Source organism: Neodiprion lecontei, chromosome 4 (assembly GCF_021901455.1).
Source record: "Neodiprion lecontei isolate iyNeoLeco1 chromosome 4, iyNeoLeco1.1, whole genome shotgun sequence".
Classification (NCBI taxonomy): domain Eukaryota; kingdom Metazoa; phylum Arthropoda; class Insecta; order Hymenoptera; family Diprionidae; genus Neodiprion; species Neodiprion lecontei.
This window is the reverse complement of record NC_060263.1, coordinates 1,357,137-1,366,268: the sequence shown is the minus strand read 5'-3', so window position 1 is coordinate 1,366,268 and position 9,132 is coordinate 1,357,137.

The following is a 9,132-nucleotide window of genomic DNA, read 5'->3' as shown; positions in this document are numbered from 1 at the left end:
GCTTGATGATTTAACACGCGGATGCACCAAAGTTCAATCTGTCATACACCGACTGGAAGAATCGTTAAGCGATCAGGGATCGTGCCGCAACGTAAGGTGAATTTTAATTAGCAAAAATAATAATTGCGAATGATGATGCACTCGAGAAAAGCCATCCGCAATATCGACGTAAAATACAGAATTTGACGGGTATTGGCTGCACCATGTCGTCACGTATTGTTGGCACATTTCTTCTTCTTCCTCTTCTTCTTCTCCTTCCGACAAAAACACGTACCGACATACATACACGTGGCGTGGCGCATGTATGTACGTTTCAAAGAACCAGATGTCGGTAATTAACGAGAGGTACCCATTGACGGGTAAGCCTGGACGACGTCTCTGCGTGTCTGATTCTGAGTAGAAAAAGCAAGGCTCAATTACAGCTACTGTTTCTAATAAGTCTCTATTGATGCGGTTCGAGTAGGCACCGCAATATCGACGCTGCAACAACAGTTCCAGGAGCAGTGGCTACACGGTCCACGTGTTCGTTACAGTAACGGTTACGATGTTACGAGGTGAGCTCCGTGGTGTTACTGCCATGGTTACTGGCCGCGAGCGTATAATACCGGCAATTAGATCCTATTCAAAAGCGGCAAAGTCAAGGCTCTTGGCGCTTGCACAATGAAAATTTCTCCGATAAATACATCTTGGCTAGTGCGCGGTTGTATAATGGTGGTCACAAGTATGACCGACCATAATGCTTTTGATTATTACGGGCTCCTAAGTCCTGCCGCCGCAAGAGTCAGCGATATTATATTTTCTTCCGCAACGTTTTATTCACCGCTAATCGTAAGTCTCCAAACATCATCTCATTCACCGGGCCTCCTGGTTTGTTCGGAGATGATCGTGATATGATAAATTAGCTCGCGTACGGTCGTAAATTAAAACGATCTCCGGGCTTCGACAGTTTCATTTCGTTCGTGTTGATTATACCTCTGATTATGCAACATTCAACTTTCAGGTAAAAAATTCAAGATATGCTGCAGACGCTGCCACGTTAATCTCAAAATAACTCGACTACGTTCCAGACGCATCGATGACTTTCTCCTCCCAATTACGCATTCGATCATCCAAAGATATTTAAATTTTTAATTTCTGATATACATACAAAGACATATGTACACAGTTATGTACAAAGTGTTTTTCGGATCAAACGTTATCTCAGCGTCATTTTCTTAAAAAAAAAAAAAAAAAAACTCCTAAAAATAGGTATAATTTCAGACCCTCCAAGCTGTAACTCCTCATTAAATAAAAGGGCACAATGCACAATTAAATGGCTAGCTAAACGATACGAGGAGGCAAAGATATAAGAAAGAGAATATGGAACACGGGCCGAACGATCATATGGGAGGATGGGTTACATCTCTTAGAAATATGATGTTCCAATCAAGTTCCAGCGATGCTGAGCACTAATCACTACCACGCCAGATGCTGGTTGAAACAGTAAAGATTTGTTGATTATTATGAAATCATTAGCCGGTAGGTGGTCCAGCGATTAGTCCGAAACGTGTACGCGGCAGCGCTCTTGTGCCTCGTGTATATAATTAAGGACAGATTACTCTAATACCAAATCGACGAACACACATCCTGCACCTTGAACTTTGCATGCCGAAGAATGCCCGTTAAGTACCATTTAAAATCAGAAAGGATTTTTCTTTCCGACTCATCGAGTCTGCTGAAGCTGGTCAAGGATGCGAATAGAAAGAGGAATAAGATATCGGTGCAAGAGTTAAGAATTGTTTCTCTTACTCCTGCACAAGAACAACAGCTTGAGATAAGGCGAGGATATAACGCAACGGTTTTAGGCACGTAGAATCAACCGCGTGACTTTGCTCTACGTATAAGCATGGATAACACGTTTCATTGAATACTTTACATGAGTGTCAAAATGTCAGAGCTGCACACGCTTGGCTAGTTCGCGGAAATATGCAAGTTTATCAGCGCCATACGGAGGGATAGACTCGCGGACATTCTCTCATAAATAATAACACTTTAGCTGTTTTAACCACGCATAGTATACTCATTGCCTCGAGCCTCATTCGTGCTTGAAACCATTCGGATACAGAATGCAACATGCAAGGTAAACGGATTGTTCGCGAGTAATTGACAGTTCCAAGATGGCAAAGAAATATTTCAAGAACGTTTCAAGTCCATTAGTTCAATTCCCTTTAGCTTGCTAGTTCAATTTCTCTTCAGAAATGAAGCACAGTTTCTATTGTTCCCCAATTGACCAACAATACTGAAGAATTAACTTCGCGTAAAGTGAGCTAATTTCTTGAGCTCTTGTACATTCATGGTGTCCGGTAAAAAATCCGTAACCAATTCAAGGACATTTCCAGGACCCCAGGGACTTTCAGGAGCACTGGATGCCATGTAGGTACATGGTTGCCACTGAATCGGTTCAAACGCCATTCTTCAAACACGATAAGTTACGTACGACCTGGTGTTACGATATAGTATACCTACCTATCTGCCTATGTATCGTTTAATTTTTCCTCTCTCGTTTTACTCAATGGTTTCTGTTAAACAGCTGCTCCTGGATACACTCGCGCGGTTGGGTGGAAGTCATACGACTATCCGTATAGGTATGCAACGCCGGTATAAGGGTGGCGAGACCATTAACTCTCTACGGATTCTATTCACAGCCCAGCACATTAATCAAACCACTCTCCACGATCTGTACGACTTATTTGTACCTACTATTGGTGCTGCTGCTGCCGCTGACTTCCACGGCTACCGTGGTTGAGATTCACTCGTGGATACAGTGCAAAGAAAATGAACGCTTGTTTTCGAAATCCGAATATATGTACAACGTTGAAGTCATGGAGACTACAAAAGGAGACCAAACTCAAGTGGGACTTCTCACAGTAATTATACACGTTAGGTTTATTTTTTATACCACCAACGTAGTTAATTTTCCTTTTGCGCCGAAGTGTCATTGGTTGCAGGGATCATCTTCCAATGAGATATTATTGGTACTCAAATTCCTAGCTCCACTGTCTTCGGTGTGTACGGAACGCTAGTGCCATCTTGTTTTAGGCAGATATTTGTTTCCATGGAGTTTGGTCTCCTAGCATGGTTAAAATGTCATAAAGTGATTGTAACTTTTGCCGGGCTTCTGTGTATGTGAATTCAGACAAGCTGTCTGCACGTTCGTGATTGGAAAATGACGCTATCCAACATTGACGAAGATAATACAATCGTCGCTGAATCGCACTGATCCAGGAAGCCAGGAAGTCGTCGATCTGCGGTGTATTTACGTAAGATCTGAGAGAAATTGATAGAAATAAAGAGAGATGATGCCGCCTAATGTCTGTTCAGCTCAAGTCCACGTGGAGAGAAGGTATATGAAAGCGGCTAAGCTTTGGTCCACATTAATTAACCCGCTCCTCCTAATTGTGCGTCTTATTTATAACATGCTGCGGCCATTTGTCGGTCAGTCCGATCTCTACCCCGAGCTACCATTTCGTATTACCTTTAATGCTGCTGCGGTTGTTTATGTTTAGCGGCTATTATCTGGTCCCGATGCCATGGACGGCGTTTTTATTTATTCCGTTGAACCGAGACGTGCGTATATCAGAAGAAGAGAGAGACTCCAGCAGGGATTCAGCTAGCTCCAGAAGTCCGGAGCATGCAACCTCCCGCCGAGTTGGCCAATCTCGGAATTCAAACCGATCCATCATATCGTCTATATACCTCTACCTGCAGCTTCATTTTCTCTTAACGCTGATCAAGCCGCGTTCGTTACCGTGCTACCGTGCACGCCTAAGCTTTTTCTTTTTCAAAGCTTCGACGTGCACCTGATCGGAAAGTGCTATTAAGGGCTTATACCCAGTCGGGATTTTTATATTAATCAATTGAAATGTCTCTTCATGAAAAATCCTCGAATATCGCTTTTTTCCGGCCGCCTGACTGGGTATAACCCCTTAAAGTCTTGTACAAACCGAAACCGAAAAATCTGAATTGAATTGAATGACCAGATTTCAGCAATCGTTATACACAGTTCAACGAGACACCGCATCCTACGAATTCGTATAAATATTTCTAGAACCTGATCCGCAGATTTCTCTGTTATCACATCTCACCGTCCACCAAATCTCTATCTTCAAATGAATAGACGCTGAAACTACAGTGTCATACAGGCGCTAAGAAAGAGGTTAAATTTTCTCACTAGTTAGCTAGAATCTCGATCCCTCAAGCATCTGGAGCGTCAAGTAACTCACAGGTACGTACCTGTAAGTTAATCCGGAATATTCCAGTGCTCGGTTGAAGAAATAAAAAAAAAAAGAAATGAGAAAAAAAAGTGACGAGCCGTATGGGAGCGAAGAGCGAGCGAAGAGGATAGATAGGATGCAGTGGGCAGGCATCAGGGTCAGCCCTGATGAACCGGCCACGTGAATTACTAATTAGACTCGGTGGCAATTAGTAATTACGGTAGCCCTCCGCTCCTTGGCCTCCCGGCCTCCCGGCACCAATCAGGTGCGCCACGGGAGGGAGGGAGGGAGGGGGGGCGGAGGCGCCTCGAGTCGAGCACGGTGTTATCATAAGTCGGGTTTTTCATTGATGGCGAGGTTTGCCCCGTCGCCGCTGAAAGAGGGGAACCGGTCTTATAACACGGGGGCTGAACATTTCTCCGTGCGGCAAGGGCAACGACGGTATAGCTGGAGGTATAAGGTGGGTACAAGTCGGGGAACGAGCCGCTACCGGTCTGCCTCGTACACGCTGCCGCGGAAGCCAATTAAAATGCTAAATATTTAATGCAAACGAGCCATTTTTTGCAATTTTATATTTTAATAAACGGCGTGTTTACAAGCGATCGAGACTGTATTGTAATACGTATATGTATATTCGGTATCTCAGGCTCCGATTTTATTATCATCGTTTTCAACGTCAACATTTTTCATTTTCTTTTTCTTTCTTTTTTGTTACGCGGTGTCTAGCGTCAGTGACACGTCAGATTCCATATATATATATACACACATATATGTGCATGTATCAATGAACACTCCAATTTTATGAAACTAACGGAAGATTAGGATCAGCCATTCTTTCGAAACATGAAGGTAAGAACATCAGTCTGAGGGTATTGACTGTTTTTAAAAAAGAAAAGTTCGAAATTTTGTCTTAGTTGTTCCGAAAATTCGAGTATAATTCCCAAGCGTGGATGATACATTTTACACGTACGTAATAATATAAAAATATATCTGCACGGTAATAACGCGGGATGCAAAACTGAATAAAAGTGATAAATAAAAATCGGGCGAAAGGACGGCAGCAAAAAAAAGGTACTAAAAAAAAATTGAAAATGAATGAAAAAAAAAAATGAATAAATAAAAACAAACTAAAAAATGGCGGTTATTTCAGGGTGCAACAAATGGAGCGGAGGAGAAAGATAGCTCGAGGTGATGCATTGCGGTAAAAGGCGTAAATCAAGCAGCGGCGACTGATTCCAGTGGTTCCAGCCCACGCCTCGCGTTATATCAGGCGAACCGGCATATTTATTACGACCCATACTGGCTAGATTGGAACAGCTACGGAGTACAATTCCCTCTTCTGATCCGCTCTGCGGGCTCGGTTCTCTCTTCCTATACGCCGCATAACGCCGCGGTTTAATCGTAAGCCGAGGCTGCCTAGTGGACCAAGAAGTAAAGATTCCGCATCGGGCAGCATGCAGATATCACATACGATCCGTGATCCATGGCCGGATTCACGGTATAAGTATGACTATAACGCATATCCCTTGCATTGATAACAGTTATTCGCCTACTACACGGCCTCTCGATACGCAGGAAGAAGAAGAAAAAGAAAAAGCAGGAGGATGATCAATCGCATCGGGAGACCCGTTTGTCGCGAAAAGAGAAAAGACATTCGCGTTTCCATCTATGGATAATTTATTACATAAATCATCAGAAAAATCCGAACACAGAGGTAACTAAGCACAATAATTATTAGATGCTCTTTGAAAGGTGCTTAATCTAAGTGGAACGAATTTTATCTTTGTTTTATTACAGACAAGTGTGTGAATTGAATTTTAATATTAGCGATTGAAGTAAAGAAGGAAGAAAAAAGAAAATAATAATGCAAAGCATCGTTTTATTTTGCTGTCTAACTTTTTTCCATACGATGCAAAATGTCAGATGTAACGATAACATATTGTATAATATAGTATATACACGTAATTCGTTTATTTTATACATACCAGTCTGCCTAATCGCTGAACCGTATAGACTGACACGATTCAAATTAAAATCGTGTATCAGCCGATATGTTATATACGTAAGGTGCGATATGCGCACGCAAATCCTTGACACTTGGTTTACGTTCGTGAGTTATAATATACATATACGTAAGATTTTGATATCAATAACAATTATAGACAGAGGAAGAAGAAAAACACACACACGCACATCTGACACACAAAGCCAAATTCCAAACGACGAGGATGACTAATATCGGATTACTTCCTTACACAGTCTGTAAGAGTTTAAAATGTCGCGCAAGCTTCGAACTCGTTTCAGGGCAATTATAATCCCCGTTTGTATTATACCTACACTCGACATGTTTTACAGGTAAAAGTTTAGAACGCTTCGGGTCACTCGCACCACTCGACTCGACTTATCGGCTTTTTTGATAACTTATCAAGTATCCTCAATACACATACGTACACCAATACACGCGTCTACGGGTTAGAAATGGTGTCAAACACTCCGCAAACAAACGGGGATAAAAATTCCCGCTACCTACTATTGCATTCTTCGATCAGTCCAAACTCGAAGTTTGTATACTTCGTATACCTGCACAATATTATACATGATATAATAACCCGATCGATCAGATCGAGAGAACTCGCAGTGAACGGCAATTATTTATTATTTATCATTATTATTTCAAGTGCACTATATCGGCAGCATTGTTTTCTTTTTCTTTCTTTTTGTCGCTTCTGGCTTTTGAGAAAGAAAAATGGGGAAGGGGGGAGATTTTCATGTTTTCGTAGCCGCGTACCGAGTGAGCTCGAACTTGTAACGCGTACACATAGACGTAGGGATCAAGGAAAAGGAAGATCTGAGGGTTTATAAGAGCGGCGCAAATGCGTGTGAAGAAAAATGAGACGGATGAAACGAGAGGGCGCAGAGGGAAGGGCGAGTGAGTTGCGCAATTCGAGTCGGTGACGAGCACTGTTCGAGATAACGAATTGATTGGATGGATTTAATCGTAAAATAGAGGACATGCGAGACACGTGCGTGCAGGTATTCCGGCCTCGACGAGAAAGAAAGACAGAGAGAGAAAGAGAGAGAGAGAGGGAGAGAGAGAGAGAGAGGGGGCGAGAGCCTTATAGCTCCATTGCCCGAGTAATGAGATACTCCTGGAAATAAACCCGTGCATAGATACACGTGCATAAAAAATAGTCAAAGTAGAAGAAAGACAAAAACAAAATAACAAAAAAAAAAAAAAAACGGATCGCTATATCGTGTCTTTATAAATTGTTCGATATAAAATTTTTGGTGGATAAGATTGAATAAATGAAACTTGAGGAATACAATTCATGTACAAAAATAAGAAAGAATTTTCCCGCAAATCATTCTGGCTAAAAGTATGATTTGCAATTTTTCGAACCAATCGAATTTTCAACCTACCACTTTTTCGTGTTGTGATTAAGATTGATAGATCTAACTGTGATGATACTGATTACCGAATGATTTGTAAAACAATGTCGATTCGTAAGATAGGCTGTATGAAAATACGAATGAGAAATTCACCTATTCGATGGATCGAATTGAGTTTCTTTTTGAGTTTATTTGTAGGTTTTGACCCACAATCTTTGCTTATAACCCCAGAAGTGCTAAACCGATTTTGATTCTTGTTTTTTTATGGATAACTCCGACGCTTCGCCAGGTCTTGGACTATATTTGTTTACATGAAGATCAACAGTTTTGAAGATACAACGGTATTCGTGAGCCAAGTGAGAAGGGAGTTACAAACTTTTGCTAACGCTCATGAAACTCTCGAATATAGAGATTGGGTGAAATTAGGTTAGGTTACTTTAGGTCAGGTCACATATCACGATATTCCGTAGTCATCTACAACAATATTTTCGGTGAAATGATAATTATTGCAAGTACAAGTTTCAGGTTAACGCGTACTTGTAATAATTAAATACAATATCAGCTGCGCATAATATTCGTAGAGCATAGTGATTAGGAATTAAAATTTGACACCTAGAGAACCCAGACTGAAAATTCGCGTTAACCGGTGTTACATGATGATTTTTAAGATTAGGTACGCTACTCTCGAAGGGCCTGGAATTACTACAGTAAGAGTGGGGGATGAAAATAGAAATCGTTAAGTGTATAAAGTGCGGGGTATGCAGACAGACAGAGAGAGAGAGAGAGAGAGAGGCGCAGCCTGCGCCGAGTCGGTAGTCCGGCGTTATTTCGGGAGAGGTCATAGGCTGGGGTCACTCAGCTATCGGCCTGGTCAGCCTCCTACGAATTCTGGCCTCCTGCCAGGGGCTCCGGCCACCACCCACGCCTCGCCGAGCCGCGACCGAATGATCCCTGATATATGCAGCCGGTCAACTATTCAGAACGGTGTGTGAGGAAAGAAATGGCGAGAATCTCTCTTTCGCGAATTTGGCATTCGCCGGAAGAGAAGACATGTTTTATAACTGCGATGAAAAGGAATTGAATTTCATAAGATCAACGGTTACAACGGTTACACGCAGGTTTGCGATAAAGAAATATTTAGTCTCGGATGCATGGGATGTTTTTGGCGAATGTTATGTTTTCGAGTATGCTGAATCCAAAAATCACTTCCCAGTTTCGGTGAGTAAAAATCTATAAGAAACGGTATGAAAAAAACGTGTGCAGTTTTTTGGTTCCAGACCTGCGTTAGTAATCTGTAGAATATAAGTTTAAAAATGGGTCCCGGAGTAAGGAAAGAAGAGAGGAAAAGAAGAGATTGTGCCCTGTTCTCAAAAAGAAACGCCACCACCGATGGGTTGTAGGTATAATAATATAAGCACAGGCAGGGCGTACCTACAGAACGTGCCTTTGATCTTTGACAAGTGAGATGAATACCTACGATTCCTGTACC